General features: G+C 40.0%; 1 protein-coding gene and 15 non-coding genes across 16 annotated transcripts in view; all 16 read left to right on the forward strand.

Annotated features, from left to right (window-relative positions):
• Nucleotides 1-15,001, forward strand: part of LOC149964659 (uncharacterized) — a 103,321-nt gene that overhangs the window by 56,314 nt on the left and 32,006 nt on the right. The gene's annotated exons all lie outside the window — the stretch shown is intronic.
• TRNAK-CUU (transfer RNA lysine (anticodon CUU)) lies at nt 436-508 on the forward strand. Its single transcript has one exon. It is a non-coding gene; the product is annotated as a tRNA-Lys (tRNA).
• TRNAK-CUU (transfer RNA lysine (anticodon CUU)) lies at nt 1,464-1,536 on the forward strand. The gene has a single exon. It is a non-coding gene; the product is annotated as a tRNA-Lys (tRNA).
• On the forward strand, nt 2,492-2,564 carry TRNAK-CUU (transfer RNA lysine (anticodon CUU)). Its single transcript has one exon. It is a non-coding gene; the product is annotated as a tRNA-Lys (tRNA).
• TRNAK-CUU (transfer RNA lysine (anticodon CUU)) lies at nt 3,520-3,592 on the forward strand. Its single transcript has one exon. It is a non-coding gene; the product is annotated as a tRNA-Lys (tRNA).
• TRNAK-CUU (transfer RNA lysine (anticodon CUU)) lies at nt 4,547-4,619 on the forward strand. Its single transcript has one exon. It is a non-coding gene; the product is annotated as a tRNA-Lys (tRNA).
• On the forward strand, nt 5,575-5,647 carry TRNAK-CUU (transfer RNA lysine (anticodon CUU)). Its single transcript has one exon. It is a non-coding gene; the product is annotated as a tRNA-Lys (tRNA).
• Nucleotides 6,602-6,674, forward strand: TRNAK-CUU (transfer RNA lysine (anticodon CUU)). The gene has a single exon. It is a non-coding gene; the product is annotated as a tRNA-Lys (tRNA).
• Nucleotides 7,631-7,703, forward strand: TRNAK-CUU (transfer RNA lysine (anticodon CUU)). The gene has a single exon. It is a non-coding gene; the product is annotated as a tRNA-Lys (tRNA).
• On the forward strand, nt 8,660-8,732 carry TRNAK-CUU (transfer RNA lysine (anticodon CUU)). The gene has a single exon. It is a non-coding gene; the product is annotated as a tRNA-Lys (tRNA).
• On the forward strand, nt 9,689-9,761 carry TRNAK-CUU (transfer RNA lysine (anticodon CUU)). The gene has a single exon. It is a non-coding gene; the product is annotated as a tRNA-Lys (tRNA).
• On the forward strand, nt 10,718-10,790 carry TRNAK-CUU (transfer RNA lysine (anticodon CUU)). Its single transcript has one exon. It is a non-coding gene; the product is annotated as a tRNA-Lys (tRNA).
• Nucleotides 11,747-11,819, forward strand: TRNAK-CUU (transfer RNA lysine (anticodon CUU)). Its single transcript has one exon. It is a non-coding gene; the product is annotated as a tRNA-Lys (tRNA).
• Nucleotides 12,775-12,847, forward strand: TRNAK-CUU (transfer RNA lysine (anticodon CUU)). The gene has a single exon. It is a non-coding gene; the product is annotated as a tRNA-Lys (tRNA).
• Nucleotides 13,805-13,877, forward strand: TRNAK-CUU (transfer RNA lysine (anticodon CUU)). The gene has a single exon. It is a non-coding gene; the product is annotated as a tRNA-Lys (tRNA).
• TRNAK-CUU (transfer RNA lysine (anticodon CUU)) lies at nt 14,834-14,906 on the forward strand. Its single transcript has one exon. It is a non-coding gene; the product is annotated as a tRNA-Lys (tRNA).

The following is a 15,001-nucleotide window of genomic DNA, read 5'->3' on the forward strand; positions in this document are numbered from 1 at the left end:
TGCTTCCAAGACGCTGGATAACTAATGGACGCCTCAATTTTTAGTCAGCGCCAGTTGCCAAGGTGGAAACTTTCAATCATAATGACGTTCCTTTTTTAACATATGAATAAAAAGGGCTTTTAATATATTAACAGAAGAAAATGAATAAGAAGAAATTATCCGCAATTTTCAAGAAGATGAGCGCTGGAAGAGCCAGGATAGCTTAGTCGGTAAAGCTTGAGGGTTTTAACCTAAAGAGCCTCTGTTGAAGCAAGAAGATGAGCGTTGGAAGAGCCAGGATAGCTTAGTCGGTAAAGCTTGAGGGTTTTAACCTAAAGAGCCTCTGTTGAAGCCACAGTTTAAGAAGGAAGCCTGTTTGAAGAAAACTAAAATTTTTAAATTTCGTTGTCGGTTTTATTGAATGTTATGACGTTACGATTTTGCCCGCTGAGGGTCGCCCGTGTAGCTCAGTCGGAAGAGCGTTAGGCTCTTAACCTAACGGTCCTGGGTTCGAGCCCCAGTTCGGGTGCTTAACCTTTTGCGGGAAGTTAAGAAACGTTCGACGGATGTGGTTTGCGATAAATTCGTGACCTTGAAAAAAAGCGGAAGTTATTTATTTCCAAATCCATATATTAAACTACTTACGTCTGTTCGCCAGGCGTTGTTCAAAATGACATATAGTCAGAGTCCTTTTCGTTGTTACTCGTTGCCCATACTGGAATTTAAATAAAAAATGTTGTATAAAAATCTTTTAATTTTTTTTCTATTGCATAGAAACTGTTTTTCATGTTTTAAAAAAATGAATCGAACCTGACTTTCTTGGGTGGTCTGATAATTAAAACCGCACTTAAAGGCCAACCAATGACGGTTTCCCACGGGAAATTTTGTGTGCTGCATTAAGACCTTAGCCAGTTCTTATGTCGTTATAAAACCTTGTACAGTTTGGGCTCTCCGAGTGCCCCATACTGACGGCAAAATTCACGCGGTAGTTATATCTCCACAGCCCGATGATCGTCAGAGTGTCCACCCTCATAAAATCCTCTAATTTATGCTTCCAAGACGCTGGATAACTAATGGACGCCTCAATTTTTAGTCAGCGCCAGTTGCCAAGGTGGAAACTTTCAATCATAATGACGTTCCTTTTTTAACATATGAATAAAAAGGGCTTTTAATATATTAACAGAAGAAAATGAATAAGAAGAAATTATCCGCAATTTTCAAGAAGATGAGCGCTGGAAGAGCCAGGATAGCTTAGTCGGTAAAGCTTGAGGGTTTTAACCTAAAGAGCCTCTGTTGAAGCAAGAAGATGAGCGTTGGAAGAGCCAGGATAGCTTAGTCGGTAAAGCTTGAGGGTTTTAACCTAAAGAGCCTCTGTTGAAGCCACAGTTTAAGAAGGAAGCCTGTTTGAAGAAAACTAAAATTTTTAAATTTCGTTGTCGGTTTTATTGAATGTTATGACGTTACGATTTTGCCCGCTGAGGGTCGCCCGTGTAGCTCAGTCGGAAGAGCGTTAGGCTCTTAACCTAACGGTCCTGGGTTCGAGCCCCAGTTCGGGTGCTTAACCTTTTGCGGGAAGTTAAGAAACGTTCGACGGATGTGGTTTGCGATAAATTCGTGACCTTGAAAAAAAGCGGAAGTTATTTATTTCCAAATCCATATATTAAACTACTTACGTCTGTTCGCCGGCGTTGTTCAAAATGACATATAGTCAGAGTCCTTTTCGTTGTTACTCGTTGCCCATACTGGAATTTAAATAAAAAATGTTGTATAAAAATCTTTTAATTTTTTTTCTATTGCATAGAAACTGTTTTTCATGTTTTAAAAAAAATGAATCGAACCTGACTTTCTTGGGTGGTCTGATAATTAAAACCGCACTTAAAGGCCAACCAATGACGGTTTCCCACGGGAAATTTTGTGTGCTGCATTAAGACCTTAGCCAGTTCTTATGTCGTTATAAAACCTTGTTCAGTTTGGGCTCTCCGAGTGCCCCATACTGACGGCAAAATTCACGCGGTAGTTATATCTCCACAGCCCGATGATCGTCAGAGTCTCCACCCTCATAAAATCCTCTAATTTATGCTTCCAAGACGCTGGATAACTAATGGACGCCTCAATTTTTAGTCAGCGCCAGTTGCCAAGGTGGAAACTTTCAATCATAATGACGTTCCTTTTTTAACATATGAATAAAAAGGGCTTTTAATATATTAACAGAAGAAAATGAATAAGAAGAAATTATCCGCAATTTTCAAGAAGATGAGCGCTGGAAGAGCCAGGATAGCTTAGTCGGTAAAGCTTGAGGGTTTTAACCTAAAGAGCCTCTGTTGAAGCAAGAAGATGAGCGTTGGAAGAGCCAGGATAGCTTAGTCGGTAAAGCTTGAGGGTTTTAACCTAAAGAGCCTCTGTTGAAGCCACAGTTTAAGAAGGAAGCCTGTTTGAAGAAAACTAAAATTTTTAAATTTCGTTGTCGGTTTTATTGAATGTTATGACGTTACGATTTTGCCCGCTGAGGGTCGCCCGTGTAGCTCAGTCGGAAGAGCGTTAGGCTCTTAACCTAACGGTCCTGGGTTCGAGCCCCAGTTCGGGTGCTTAACCTTTTGCGGGAAGTTAAGAAACGTTCGACGGATGTGGTTTGCGATAAATTCGTGACCTTGAAAAAAAGCGGAAGTTATTTATTTCCAAATCCATATATTAAACTACTTACGTCTGTTCGCCAGGCGTTGTTCAAAATGACATATAGTCAGAGTCCTTTTCGTTGTTACTCGTTGCCCATACTGGAATTTAAATAAAAAATGTTGTATAAAAATCTTTTAATTTTTTTTCTATTGCATAGAAACTGTTTTTCATGTTTTAAAAAAATGAATCGAACCTGACTTTCTTGGGTGGTCTGATAATTAAAACCGCACTTAAAGGCCAACCAATGACGGTTTCCCACGGGAAATTTTGTGTGCTGCATTAAGACCTTAGCCAGTTCTTATGTCGTTATAAAACCTTGTACAGTTTGGGCTCTCCGAGTGCCCCATACTGACGGCAAAATTCACGCGGTAGTTATATCTCCACAGCCCGATGATCGTCAGAGTGTCCACCCTCATAAAATCCTCTAATTTATGCTTCCAAGACGCTGGATAACTAATGGACGCCTCAATTTTTAGTCAGCGCCAGTTGCCAAGGTGGAAACTTTCAATCATAATGACGTTCCTTTTTTAACATATGAATAAAAAGGGCTTTTAATATATTAACAGAAGAAAATGAATAAGAAGAAATTATCCGCAATTTTCAAGAAGATGAGCGCTGGAAGAGCCAGGATAGCTTAGTCGGTAAAGCTTGAGGGTTTTAACCTAAAGAGCCTCTGTTGAAGCAAGAAGATGAGCGTTGGAAGAGCCAGGATAGCTTAGTCGGTAAAGCTTGAGGGTTTTAACCTAAAGAGCCTCTGTTGAAGCCACAGTTTAAGAAGGAAGCCTGTTTGAAGAAAACTAAAATTTTTAAATTTCGTTGTCGGTTTTATTGAATGTTATGACGTTACGATTTTGCCCGCTGAGGGTCGCCCGTGTAGCTCAGTCGGAAGAGCGTTAGGCTCTTAACCTAACGGTCCTGGGTTCGAGCCCCAGTTCGGGTGCTTAACCTTTTGCGGGAAGTTAAGAAACGTTCGACGGATGTGGTTTGCGATAAATTCGTGACCTTGAAAAAAAGCGGAAGTTATTTATTTCCAAATCCATATATTAAACTACTTACGTCTGTTCGCCGGCGTTGTTCAAAATGACATATAGTCAGAGTCCTTTTCGTTGTTACTCGTTGCCCATACTGGAATTTAAATAAAAAATGTTGTATAAAAATCTTTTAATTTTTTTTCTATTGCATAGAAACTGTTTTTCATGTTTTAAAAAAATGAATCGAACCTGACTTTCTTGGGTGGTCTGATAATTAAAACCGCACTTAAAGGCCAACCAATGACGGTTTCCCACGGGAAATTTTGTGTGCTGCATTAAGACCTTAGCCAGTTCTTATGTCGTTATAAAACCTTGTACAGTTTGGGCTCTCCGAGTGCCCCATACTGACGGCAAAATTCACGCGGTAGTTATATCTCCACAGCCCGATGATCGTCAGAGTGTCCACCCTCATAAAATCCTCTAATTTATGCTTCCAAGACGCTGGATAACTAATGGACGCCTCAATTTTTAGTCAGCGCCAGTTGCCAAGGTGGAAACTTTCAATCATAATGACGTTCCTTTTTTAACATATGAATAAAAAGGGCTTTTAATATATTAACAGAAGAAAATGAATAAGAAGAAATTATCCGCAATTTTCAAGAAGATGAGCGCTGGAAGAGCCAGGATACCTTAGTCGGTAAAGCTTGAGGGTTTTAACCTAAAGAGCCTCTGTTGAAGCAAGAAGATGAGCGTTGGAAGAGCCAGGATAGCTTAGTCGGTAAAGCTTGAGGGTTTTAACCTAAAGAGCCTCTGTTGAAGCCACAGTTTAAGAAGGAAGCCTGTTTGAAGAAAACTAAAATTTTTAAATTTCGTTGTCGGTTTTATTGAATGTTATGACGTTACGATTTTGCCCGCTGAGGGTCGCCCGTGTAGCTCAGTCGGAAGAGCGTTAGGCTCTTAACCTAACGGTCCTGGGTTCGAGCCCCAGTTCGGGTGCTTAACCTTTTGCGGGAAGTTAAGAAACGTTCGACGGATGTGGTTTGCGATAAATTCGTGACCTTGAAAAAAAGCGGAAGTTATTTATTTCCAAATCCATATATTAAACTACTTACGTCTGCTCGCCAGGCGTTGTTCAAAATGACATATAGTCAGAGTCCTTTTCGTTGTTACTCGTTGCCCATACTGGAATTTAAATAAAAAATGTTGTATAAAAATCTTTTAATTTTTTTTCTATTGCATAGAAACTGTTTTTCATGTTTTAAAAAAATGAATCGAACCTGACTTTCTTGGGTGGTCTGATAATTAAAACCGCACTTAAAGGCCAACCAATGACGGTTTCCCACGGGAAATTTTGTGTGCTGCATTAAGACCTTAGCCAGTTCTTATGTCGTTATAAAACCTTGTACAGTTTGGGCTCTCCGAGTGCCCCATACTGACGGCAAAATTCACGCGGTAGTTATATCTCCACAGCCCGATGATCGTCAGAGTGTCCACCCTCATAAAATCCTCTAATTTATGCTTCCAAGACGCTGGATAACTAATGGACGCCTCAATTTTTAGTCAGCGCCAGTTGCCAAGGTGGAAACTTTCAATCATAATGACGTTCCTTTTTTAACATATGAATAAAAAGGGCTTTTAATATATTAACAGAAGAAAATGAATAAGAAGAAATTATCCGCAATTTTCAAGAAGATGAGCGCTGGAAGAGCCAGGATAGCTTAGTCGGTAAAGCTTGAGGGTTTTAACCTAAAGAGCCTCTGTTGAAGCAAGAAGATGAGCGTTGGAAGAGCCAGGATAGCTTAGTCGGTAAAGCTTGAGGGTTTTAACCTAAAGAGCCTCTGTTGAAGCCACAGTTTAAGAAGGAAGCCTGTTTGAAGAAAACTAAAATTTTTAAATTTCGTTGTCGGTTTTATTGAATGTTATGACGTTACGATTTTGCCCGCTGAGGGTCGCCCGTGTAGCTCAGTCGGAAGAGCGTTAGGCTCTTAACCTAACGGTCCTGGGTTCGAGCCCCAGTTCGGGTGCTTAACCTTTTGCGGGAAGTTAAGAAACGTTCGACGGATGTGGTTTGCGATAAATTCGTGACCTTGAAAAAAAGCGGAAGTTATTTATTTCCAAATCCATATATTAAACTACTTACGTCTGTTCGCCGGCGTTGTTCAAAATGACATATAGTCAGAGTCCTTTTCGTTGTTACTCGTTGCCCATACTGGAATTTAAATAAAAAATGTTGTATAAAAATCTTTTAATTTTTTTTCTATTGCATAGAAACTGTTTTTCATGTTTTAAAAAAATGAATCGAACCTGACTTTCTTGGGTGGTCTGATAATTAAAACCGCACTTAAAGGCCAACCAATGACGGTTTCCCACGGGAAATTTTGTGTGCTGCATTAAGACCTTAGCCAGTTCTTATGTCGTTATAAAACCTTGTACAGTTTGGGCTCTCCGAGTGCCCCATACTGACGGCAAAATTCACGCGGTAGTTATATCTCCACAGCCCGATGATCGTCAGAGTGTCCACCCTCATAAAATCCTCTAATTTATGCTTCCAAGACGCTGGATAACTAATGGACGCCTCAATTTTTAGTCAGCGCCAGTTGCCAAGGTGGAAACTTTCAATCATAATGACGTTCCTTTTTTAACATATGAATAAAAAGGGCTTTTAATATATTAACAGAAGAAAATGAATAAGAAGAAATTATCCGCAATTTTCAAGAAGATGAGCGCTGGAAGAGCCAGGATACCTTAGTCGGTAAAGCTTGAGGGTTTTAACCTAAAGAGCCTCTGTTGAAGCAAGAAGATGAGCGTTGGAAGAGCCAGGATAGCTTAGTCGGTAAAGCTTGAGGGTTTTAACCTAAAGAGCCTCTGTTGAAGCCACAGTTTAAGAAGGAAGCCTGTTTGAAGAAAACTAAAATTTTTAAATTTCGTTGTCGGTTTTATTGAATGTTATGACGTTACGATTTTGCCCGCTGAGGGTCGCCCGTGTAGCTCAGTCGGAAGAGCGTTAGGCTCTTAACCTAACGGTCCTGGGTTCGAGCCCCAGTTCGGGTGCTTAACCTTTTGCGGGAAGTTAAGAAACGTTCGACGGATGTGGTTTGCGATAAATTCGTGACCTTGAAAAAAAGCGGAAGTTATTTATTTCCAAATCCATATATTAAACTACTTACGTCTGCTCGCCAGGCGTTGTTCAAAATGACATATAGTCAGAGTCCTTTTCGTTGTTACTCGTTGCCCATACTGGAATTTAAATAAAAAATGTTGTATAAAAATCTTTTAATTTTTTTTCTATTGCATAGAAACTGTTTTTCATGTTTTCAAAAAAATGAATCGAACCTGACTTTCTTGGGTGGTCTGATAATTAAAACCGCACTTAAAGGCCAACCAATGACGGTTTCCCACGGGAAATTTTGTGTGCTGCATTAAGACCTTAGCCAGTTCTTATGTCGTTATAAAACCTTGTTCAGTTTGGGCTCTCCGAGTGCCCCATACTGACGGCAAAATTCACGCGGTAGTTATATCTCCACAGCCCGATGATCGTCAGAGTCTCGACCCTCATAAAGTCCTCTAATTTATGCTTCCAAGACGCTGGATAACTAATGGACGCCTCAATTCCTAGTCAGCGCCAGTTGCCAAAGTGGAAACTTTCAATCATAATGACGTTCCTTTTTTAACATATGAATAAAAAGGGCTTTTAATATATTAACAGAAGAAAATGAATAAGAAGAAATTATCCGCAATTTTCAAGAAGATGAGCGCTGGAAGAGCCAGGATAGCTTAGTCGGTAAAGCTTGAGGGTTTTAACCTAAAGAGCCTCTGTTGAAGCAAGAAGATGAGCGTTGGAAGAGCCAGGATAGCTTAGTCGGTAAAGCTTGAGGGTTTTAACCTAAAGAGCCTCTGTTGAAGCCACAGTTTAAGAAGGAAGCCTGTTTGAAGAAAACTAAAATTTTTAAATTTCGTTGTCGGTTTTATTGAATGTTATGACGTTACGATTTTGCCCGCTGAGGGTCGCCCGTGTAGCTCAGTCGGTAGAGCGTTAGGCTCTTAACCTAACGGTCCTGGGTTCGAGCCCCAGTTCGGGTGCTTAACCTTTTGCGGGAAGTTAAGAAACGTTCGACGGATGTGGTTTGCGATAAATTCGTGACCTTGAAAAAAAGCGGAAGTTATTTATTTCCAAATCCATATATTAAACTACTTACGTCTGTTCGTCAGGCGTTGTTCAAAATGACATATAGTCAGAGTCCTTTTCGTTGTTACTCGTTGCCCATACTGGAATTTAAATAAAAAATGTTGAATAAAAAACTTTTAATTTTTTTTCTATTGCATAGAAACTGTTTTTCATGTTTTCAAAAAAATGAATCGAACCTGACTTTCTTGGGTGGTCTGATAATTAAAACCGCACTTAAAGGCCAACCAATGACGGTTTCCCACGGGAAATTTTGTGTGCTGCATTAAGACCTTAGCCAGTTCTTATGTCGTTATAAAACCTTGTTCAGTTTGGGCTCTCCGAGTGCCCCATACTGACGGCAAAATTCACGCGGTAGTTATATCTCCACAGCCCGATGATCGTTAGAGTCTCGACCCTCATAAAGTCCTCTAATTTATGCTTCCAAGACGCTGGATAACTAATGGACGCCTCAATTCCTAGTCAGTGCCAGTTGCCAAGGTGGAAACTTTCAATCATAATGACGTTCCTTTTTTAACATATGAATAAAAAGGGCTTTTAATATATTAACAGAAGAAAATGAATAAGAAGAAATTATCCGCAATTTTCAAGAAGATGAGCGCTGGAAGAGCCAGGATAGCTTAGTCGGTAAAGCTTGAGGGTTTTAACCTAAAGAGCCTCTGTTGAAGCAAGAAGATGAGCGCTGGAAGAGCCAGGATAGCTTAGTCGGTAAAGCTTGAGGGTTTTAACCTAAAGAGCCTCTGTTGAAGCCACAGTTTAAGAAGGAAGCCTGTTTGAAGAAAACTAAAATTTTTAAATTTCGTTGTCGGTTTTATTGAATGTTATGACGTTACGATTTTGCCCGCTGAGGGTCGCCCGTGTAGCTCAGTCGGAAGAGCGTTAGGCTCTTAACCTAACGGTCCTGGGTTCGAGCCCCAGTTCGGGTGCTTAACCTTTTGCGGGAAGTTAAGAAACGTTCGACGGATGTGGTTTGCGATAAATTCGTGACCTTGAAAAAAAGCGGAAGTTATTTATTTCCAAATCCATATATTAAACTACTTACGTCTGTTCGTCAGGCGTTGTTCAAAATGACATATAGTCAGAGTCCTTTTCGTTGTTACTCGTTGCCCATACTGGAATTTAAATAAAAAATGTTGAATAAAAAACTTTTAATTTTTTTTCTATTGTATAGAAACTGTTTTTCATGTTTTCAAAAAAATGAATCGAACCTAACTTTCTTGGGTGGTCTGATAATTAAAACCGCACTTAAAGGCCAACCAATGACGGTTTCCCACGGGAAATTTTGTGTGCTGCATTAAGACCTTAGCCAGTTCTTATGTCGTTATAAAACCTTGTTCAGTTTGGGCTCTCCGAGTGCCCCATACTGACGGCAAAATTCACGCGGTAGTTATATCTCCACAGCCCGATGATCGTCAGAGTCTCCACCCTCATAAAATCCACTAATTTATGCTTCCAAGACGCTGGATAACTAATGGACGCCTCAATTCCTAGTCAGCGCCAGTTGCCAAGGTGGAAACTTTCAATCATAATGACGTTCCTTTTTTAACATATGAATAAAAAGGGCTTTTAATATATTAACAGAAGAAAATGAATAAGAAGAAATTATCCGCAATTTTCAAGAAGATGAGCGCTGGAAGAGCCAGGATAGCTTAGTCGGTAAAGCTTGAGGGTTTTAACCTAAAGAGCCTCTGTTGAAGCAAGAAGATGAGCGCTGGAAGAGCCAGGATAGCTTAGTCGGTAAAGCTTGAGGGTTTTAACCTAAAGAGCCTCTGTTGAAGCCACAGTTTAAGAAGGAAGCCTGTTTGAAGAAAACTAAAATTTTTAAATTTCGTTGTCGGTTTTATTGAATGTTATGACGTTACGATTTTGCCCGCTGAGGGTCGCCCGTGTAGCTCAGTCGGAAGAGCGTTAGGCTCTTAACCTAACGGTCCTGGGTTCGAGCCCCAGTTCGGGTGCTTAACCTTTTGCGGGAAGTTAAGAAACGTTCGACGGATGTGGTTTGCGATAAATTCGTGACCTTGAAAAAAAGCGGAAGTTATTTATTTCCAAATCCATATATTAAACTACTTACGTCTGTTCGTCAGACGTTGTTCAAAATGACATATAGTCAGAGTCCTTTTCGTTGTTACTCGTTGCCCATACTGGAATTTAAATAAAAAATGTTGAATAAAAAACTTTTAATTTTTTTTCTATTGTATAGAAACTGTTTTTCATGTTTTCAAAAAAATGAATCGAACCTAACTTTCTTGGGTGGTCTGATAATTAAAACCGCACTTAAAGGCCAACCAATGACGGTTTCCCACGGGAAATTTTGTGTGCTGCATTAAGACCTTAGCCAGTTCTTATGTCGTTATAAAACCTTGTTCAGTTTGGGCTCTCCGAGTGCCCCATACTGACGGCAAAATTCACGCGGTAGTTATATCTCCACAGCCCGATGATCGTCAGAGTCTCCACCCTCATAAAATCCACTAATTTATGCTTCCAAGACGCTGGATAACTAATGGACGCCTCAATTCCTAGTCAGCGCCAGTTGCCAAGGTGGAAACTTTCAATCATAATGACGTTCCTTTTTTAACATATGAATAAAAAGGGCTTTTAATATATTAACAGAAGAAAATGAATAAGAAGAAATTATCCGCAATTTTCAAGAAGATGAGCGCTGGAAGAGCCAGGATAGCTTAGTCGGTAAAGCTTGAGGGTTTTAACCTAAAGAGCCTCTGTTGAAGCAAGAAGATGAGCGTTGGAAGAGCCAGGATAGCTTAGTCGGTAAAGCTTGAGGGTTTTAACCTAAAGAGCCTCTGTTGAAGCCACAGTTTAAGAAGGAAGCCTGTTTGAAGAAAACTAAAATTTTTAAATTTCGTTGTCGGTTTTATTGAATGTTATGACGTTACGATTTTGCCCGCTGAGGGTCGCCCGTGTAGCTCAGTCGGAAGAGCGTTAGGCTCTTAACCTAACGGTCCTGGGTTCGAGCCCCAGTTCGGGTGCTTAACCTTTTGCGGGAAGTTAAGAAACGTTCGACGGATGTGGTTTGCGATAAATTCGTGACCTTGAAAAAAAGCGGAAGTTATTTATTTCCAAATCCATATATTAAACTACTTACGTCTGTTCGTCAGGCGTTGTTCAAAATGACATATAGTCAGAGTCCTTTTCGTTGTTACTCGTTGCCCATACTGGAATTTAAATAAAAAATGTTGAATAAAAAACTTTTAATTTTTTTTCTATTGTATAGAAACTGTTTTTCATGTTTTCAAAAAAATGAATCGAACCTAACTTTCTTGGGTGGTCTGATAATTAAAACCGCACTTAAAGGCCAACCAATGACGGTTTCCCACGGGAAATTTTGTGTGCTGCATTAAGACCTTAGCCAGTTCTTATGTCGTTATAAAACCTTGTTCAGTTTGGGCTCTCCGAGTGCCCCATACTGACGGCAAAATTCACGCGGTAGTTATATCTCCACAGCCCGATGATCGTCAGAGTCTCCACCCTCATAAAATCCACTAATTTATGCTTCCAAGACGCTGGATAACTAATGGACGCCTCAATTCCTAGTCAGCGCCAGTTGCCAAGGTGGAAACTTTCAATCATAATGACGTTCTTTTTTTAACATATGAATAAAAAGGGCTTTTAATATATTAACAGAAGAAAATGAATAAAAAGAAATTATCCGCAATTTTCAAGAAGATGAGCGCTGGAAGAGCCAGGATAGCTTAGTCGGTAAAGCTTGAGGGTTTTAACCTAAAGAGCCTCTGTTGAAGCAAGAAGATGAGCGCTGGAAGAGCCAGGATAGCTTAGTCGGTAAAGCTTGAGGGTTTTAACCTAAAGAGCCTCTGTTGAAGCCACAGTTTAAGAAGGAAGCCTGTTTGAAGAAAACTAAAATTTTTAAATTTCGTTGTCGGTTTTATTGAATGTTATGACGTTACGATTTTGCCCGCTGAGGGTCGCCCGTGTAGCTCAGTCGGTAGAGCGTTAGGCTCTTAACTTAACGGTCCTGGGTTCGAGCCCCAGTTCGGGTGCTTAACCTTTTGCGGGAAGTTAAGAAACGTTCGACGGATGTGGTTTGCGATAAATTCGTGACCTTGAAAAAAAGCGGAAGTTATTTATTTCCAAATCCATATATTAAACTACTTACGTCTGTTCGTCAGGCGTTGTTCAAAATGACATATAGTCAGAGTCCTTTTCGTTGTTACTCGTTGCCCATACTGGAATTTAAATAAAAAATGTTGAATAAAAAACTTTTAATTTTTTTTCTATTGTATAGAAACTGTTTTTCATGTTTTCAAAAAAATGAATCGAACCTAACTTTCTTGGGTGGTCTGATAATTAAAACCACACTTAAAGGCCAACCAATGACGGTTTCCCACGGGAAATTTTGTGTGCTGCATTAAGACCTTAGCCAGTTCTTATGTCGTTATAAAACCTTGTTCAGTTTGGGCTCTCCGAGTGCCCCATACTGACGGCAAAATTCACGCGGTAGTTATATCTCCACAGCCCGATGATCGTCAGAGTCTCCACCCTTATAAAATCCACTAATTTATGCTTCCAAGACGCTGGATAACTAATGGACGCCTCAATTCCTAGTCAGCGCCAGTTGCCAAGGTGGAAACTTTCAATCATAATGACGTTCTTTTTTAACATATGAATAAAAAGGGCTTTTAATATATTAACAGAAGAAAATGAATAAAAAGAAATTATCCGCAATTTTCAAGAAGATGAGCGCTGGAAGAGCCAGGATAGCTTAGTCGGTAAAGCTTGAGGGTTTTAACCTAAAGAGCCTCTGTTGAAGCAAGAAGATGAGCGCTGGAAGAGCCAGGATAGCTTAGTCGGTAAAGCTTGAGGGTTTTAACCTAAAGAGCCTCTGTTGAAGCCACAGTTTAAGAAGGAAGCCTGTTTGAAGAAAACTAAAATTTTTAAATTTCGTTGTCGGTTTTATTGAATGTTATGACGTTACGATTTTGCCCGCTGAGGGTCGCCCGTGTAGCTCAGTCGGTAGAGCGTTAGGCTCTTAACTTAACGGTCCTGGGTTCGAGCCCCAGTTCGGGTGCTTAACCTTTTGCGGGAAGTTAAGAAACGTTCGACGGATGTGGTTTGCGATAAATTCGTGACCTTGAAAAAAAGCGGAAGTTATTTATTTCCAAATCCATATATTAAACTACTTACGTCTGTTCGCCAGGCGTTGTTCAAAATGACATATAGTCAGAGTCCTTTTCGTTGTTACTCGTTGCCCATACTGGAATTTAAATAAAAAAATGTTGTATAAAAATCTTTTAATTTTTTTTCTATTGCATAGAAACTGTTTTTCATGTTTTCAAAAAAATGAATCGAACCTGACTTTCTTGGGTGGTCTGATAATTAAAACCGCACTTAAAGGCCAACCAATGACGGTTTCCCACGGGAAATTTTGTGTGCTGCATTAAGACCTTAGCCAGTTCTTATGTCGTTATAAAACCTTGTTCAGTTTGGGCTCTCCGAGTGCCCCATACTGACGGCAAAATTCACGCGGTAGTTATATCTCCACAGCCCGATGATCGTCAGAGTTTCGACCCTCATAAAGTCCTCTAATTTATGCTTCCAAGACGCTGGATAACTAATGGACGCCTCAATTCCTAGTCAGCGCCAGTTGCCAAGGTGGAAACTTTCAATCATAATGACGTTCCTTTTTTAACATATGAATAAAAAGGGCTTTTAATATATTAACAGAAGAAAATGAATAAGAAGAAATTATCCGCAATTTTCAAGAAGATGAGCGCTGGAAGAGCCAGGATAGCTTAGTCGGTAAAGCTTGAGGGTTTTAACCTAAAGAGCCACTGTTGAAGCAAGAAGATGAGCGCTGGAAGAGCCAGGATAGCTTAGTCGGTAAAGCTTGAGGGTTTTAACCTAAAGAGCCTCTGTTGAAGCCACAGTTTAAGAAGGAAGCCTGTTTGAAGAAAACTAAAATTTTTAAATTTCGTTGTCGGTTTTATTGAATGTTATGACGTTACGATTTTGCCCGCTGAGGGTCGCCCGTGTAGCTCAGTCGGAAGAGCGTTAGGCTCTTAACCTAACGGTCCTGGGTTCGAGCCCCAGTTCGGGTGCTTAACCTTTTGCGGGAAGTTAAGAAACGTTCGACGGATGTGGTTTGCGATAAATTCGTGACCTTGAAAAAAAGCGGAAGTTATTTATTTCCAAATCCATATATTAAACTACTTACGTCTGTTCGTCAGGCGTTGTTCAAAATGACATATAGTCAGAGTCCTTTTCGTTGTTACTCGTTGCCCATACTGGAATTTAAATAAAAAATGTTGAATAAAAAACTTTTAATTTTTTTTCTATTGTATAGAAACTGTTTTTCATGTTTTCAAAAAAATGAATCGAACCTAACTTTCTTGGGTGGTCTGATAATTAAAACCGCACTTAAAGGCCAACCAATGACGGTTTCCCACGGGAAATTTTGTGTGCTGCATTAAGACCTTAGCCAGTTCTTATGTCGTTATAAAACCTTGTTCAGTTTGGGCTCTCCGAGTGCCCCATACTGACGGCAAAATTCACGCGGTAGTTATATCTCCACAGCCCGATGATCGTCAGAGTCTCCACCCTCATAAAATCCACTAATTTATGCTTCCAAGACGCTGGATAACTAATGGACGCCTCAATTCCTAGTCAGCGCCAGTTGCCAAGGTGGAAACTTTCAATCATAATGACGTTCTTTTTTTAACATATGAATAAAAAGGGCTTTTAATATATTAACAGAAGAAAATGAATAAAAAGAAATTATCCGCAATTTTCAAGAAGATGAGCGCTGGAAGAGCCAGGATAGCTTAGTCGGTAAAGCTTGAGGGTTTTAACCTAAAGAGCCTCTGTTGAAGCAAGAAGATGAGCGCTGGAAGAGCCAGGATAGCTTAGTCGGTAAAGCTTGAGGGTTTTAACCTAAAGAGCCTCTGTTGAAGCCACAGTTTAAGAAGGAAGCCTGTTTGAAGAAAACTAAAATTTTTAAATTTCGTTGTCGGTTTTATTGAATGTTATGACGTTACGATTTTGCCCGCTGAGGGTCGCCCGTGTAGCTCAGTCGGTAGAGCGTTAGGCTCTTAACTTAACGGTCCTGGGTTCGAGCCCCAGTTCGGGTGCTTAACCTTTTGCGGGAAGTTAAGAAACGTTCGACGGATTTGGTTTGCGATAAATTCGTGACCTTGAAAAAAAGCGGAAGTTATTTATTTCCAAA

This window comes from Leiobunum rupestre, chromosome 1 (genome assembly GCF_980474605.1).
Source record: "Leiobunum rupestre chromosome 1, qqLeiRupe1.1.hap1, whole genome shotgun sequence".
NCBI lineage: Eukaryota > Metazoa > Arthropoda > Arachnida > Opiliones > Sclerosomatidae > Leiobunum > Leiobunum rupestre.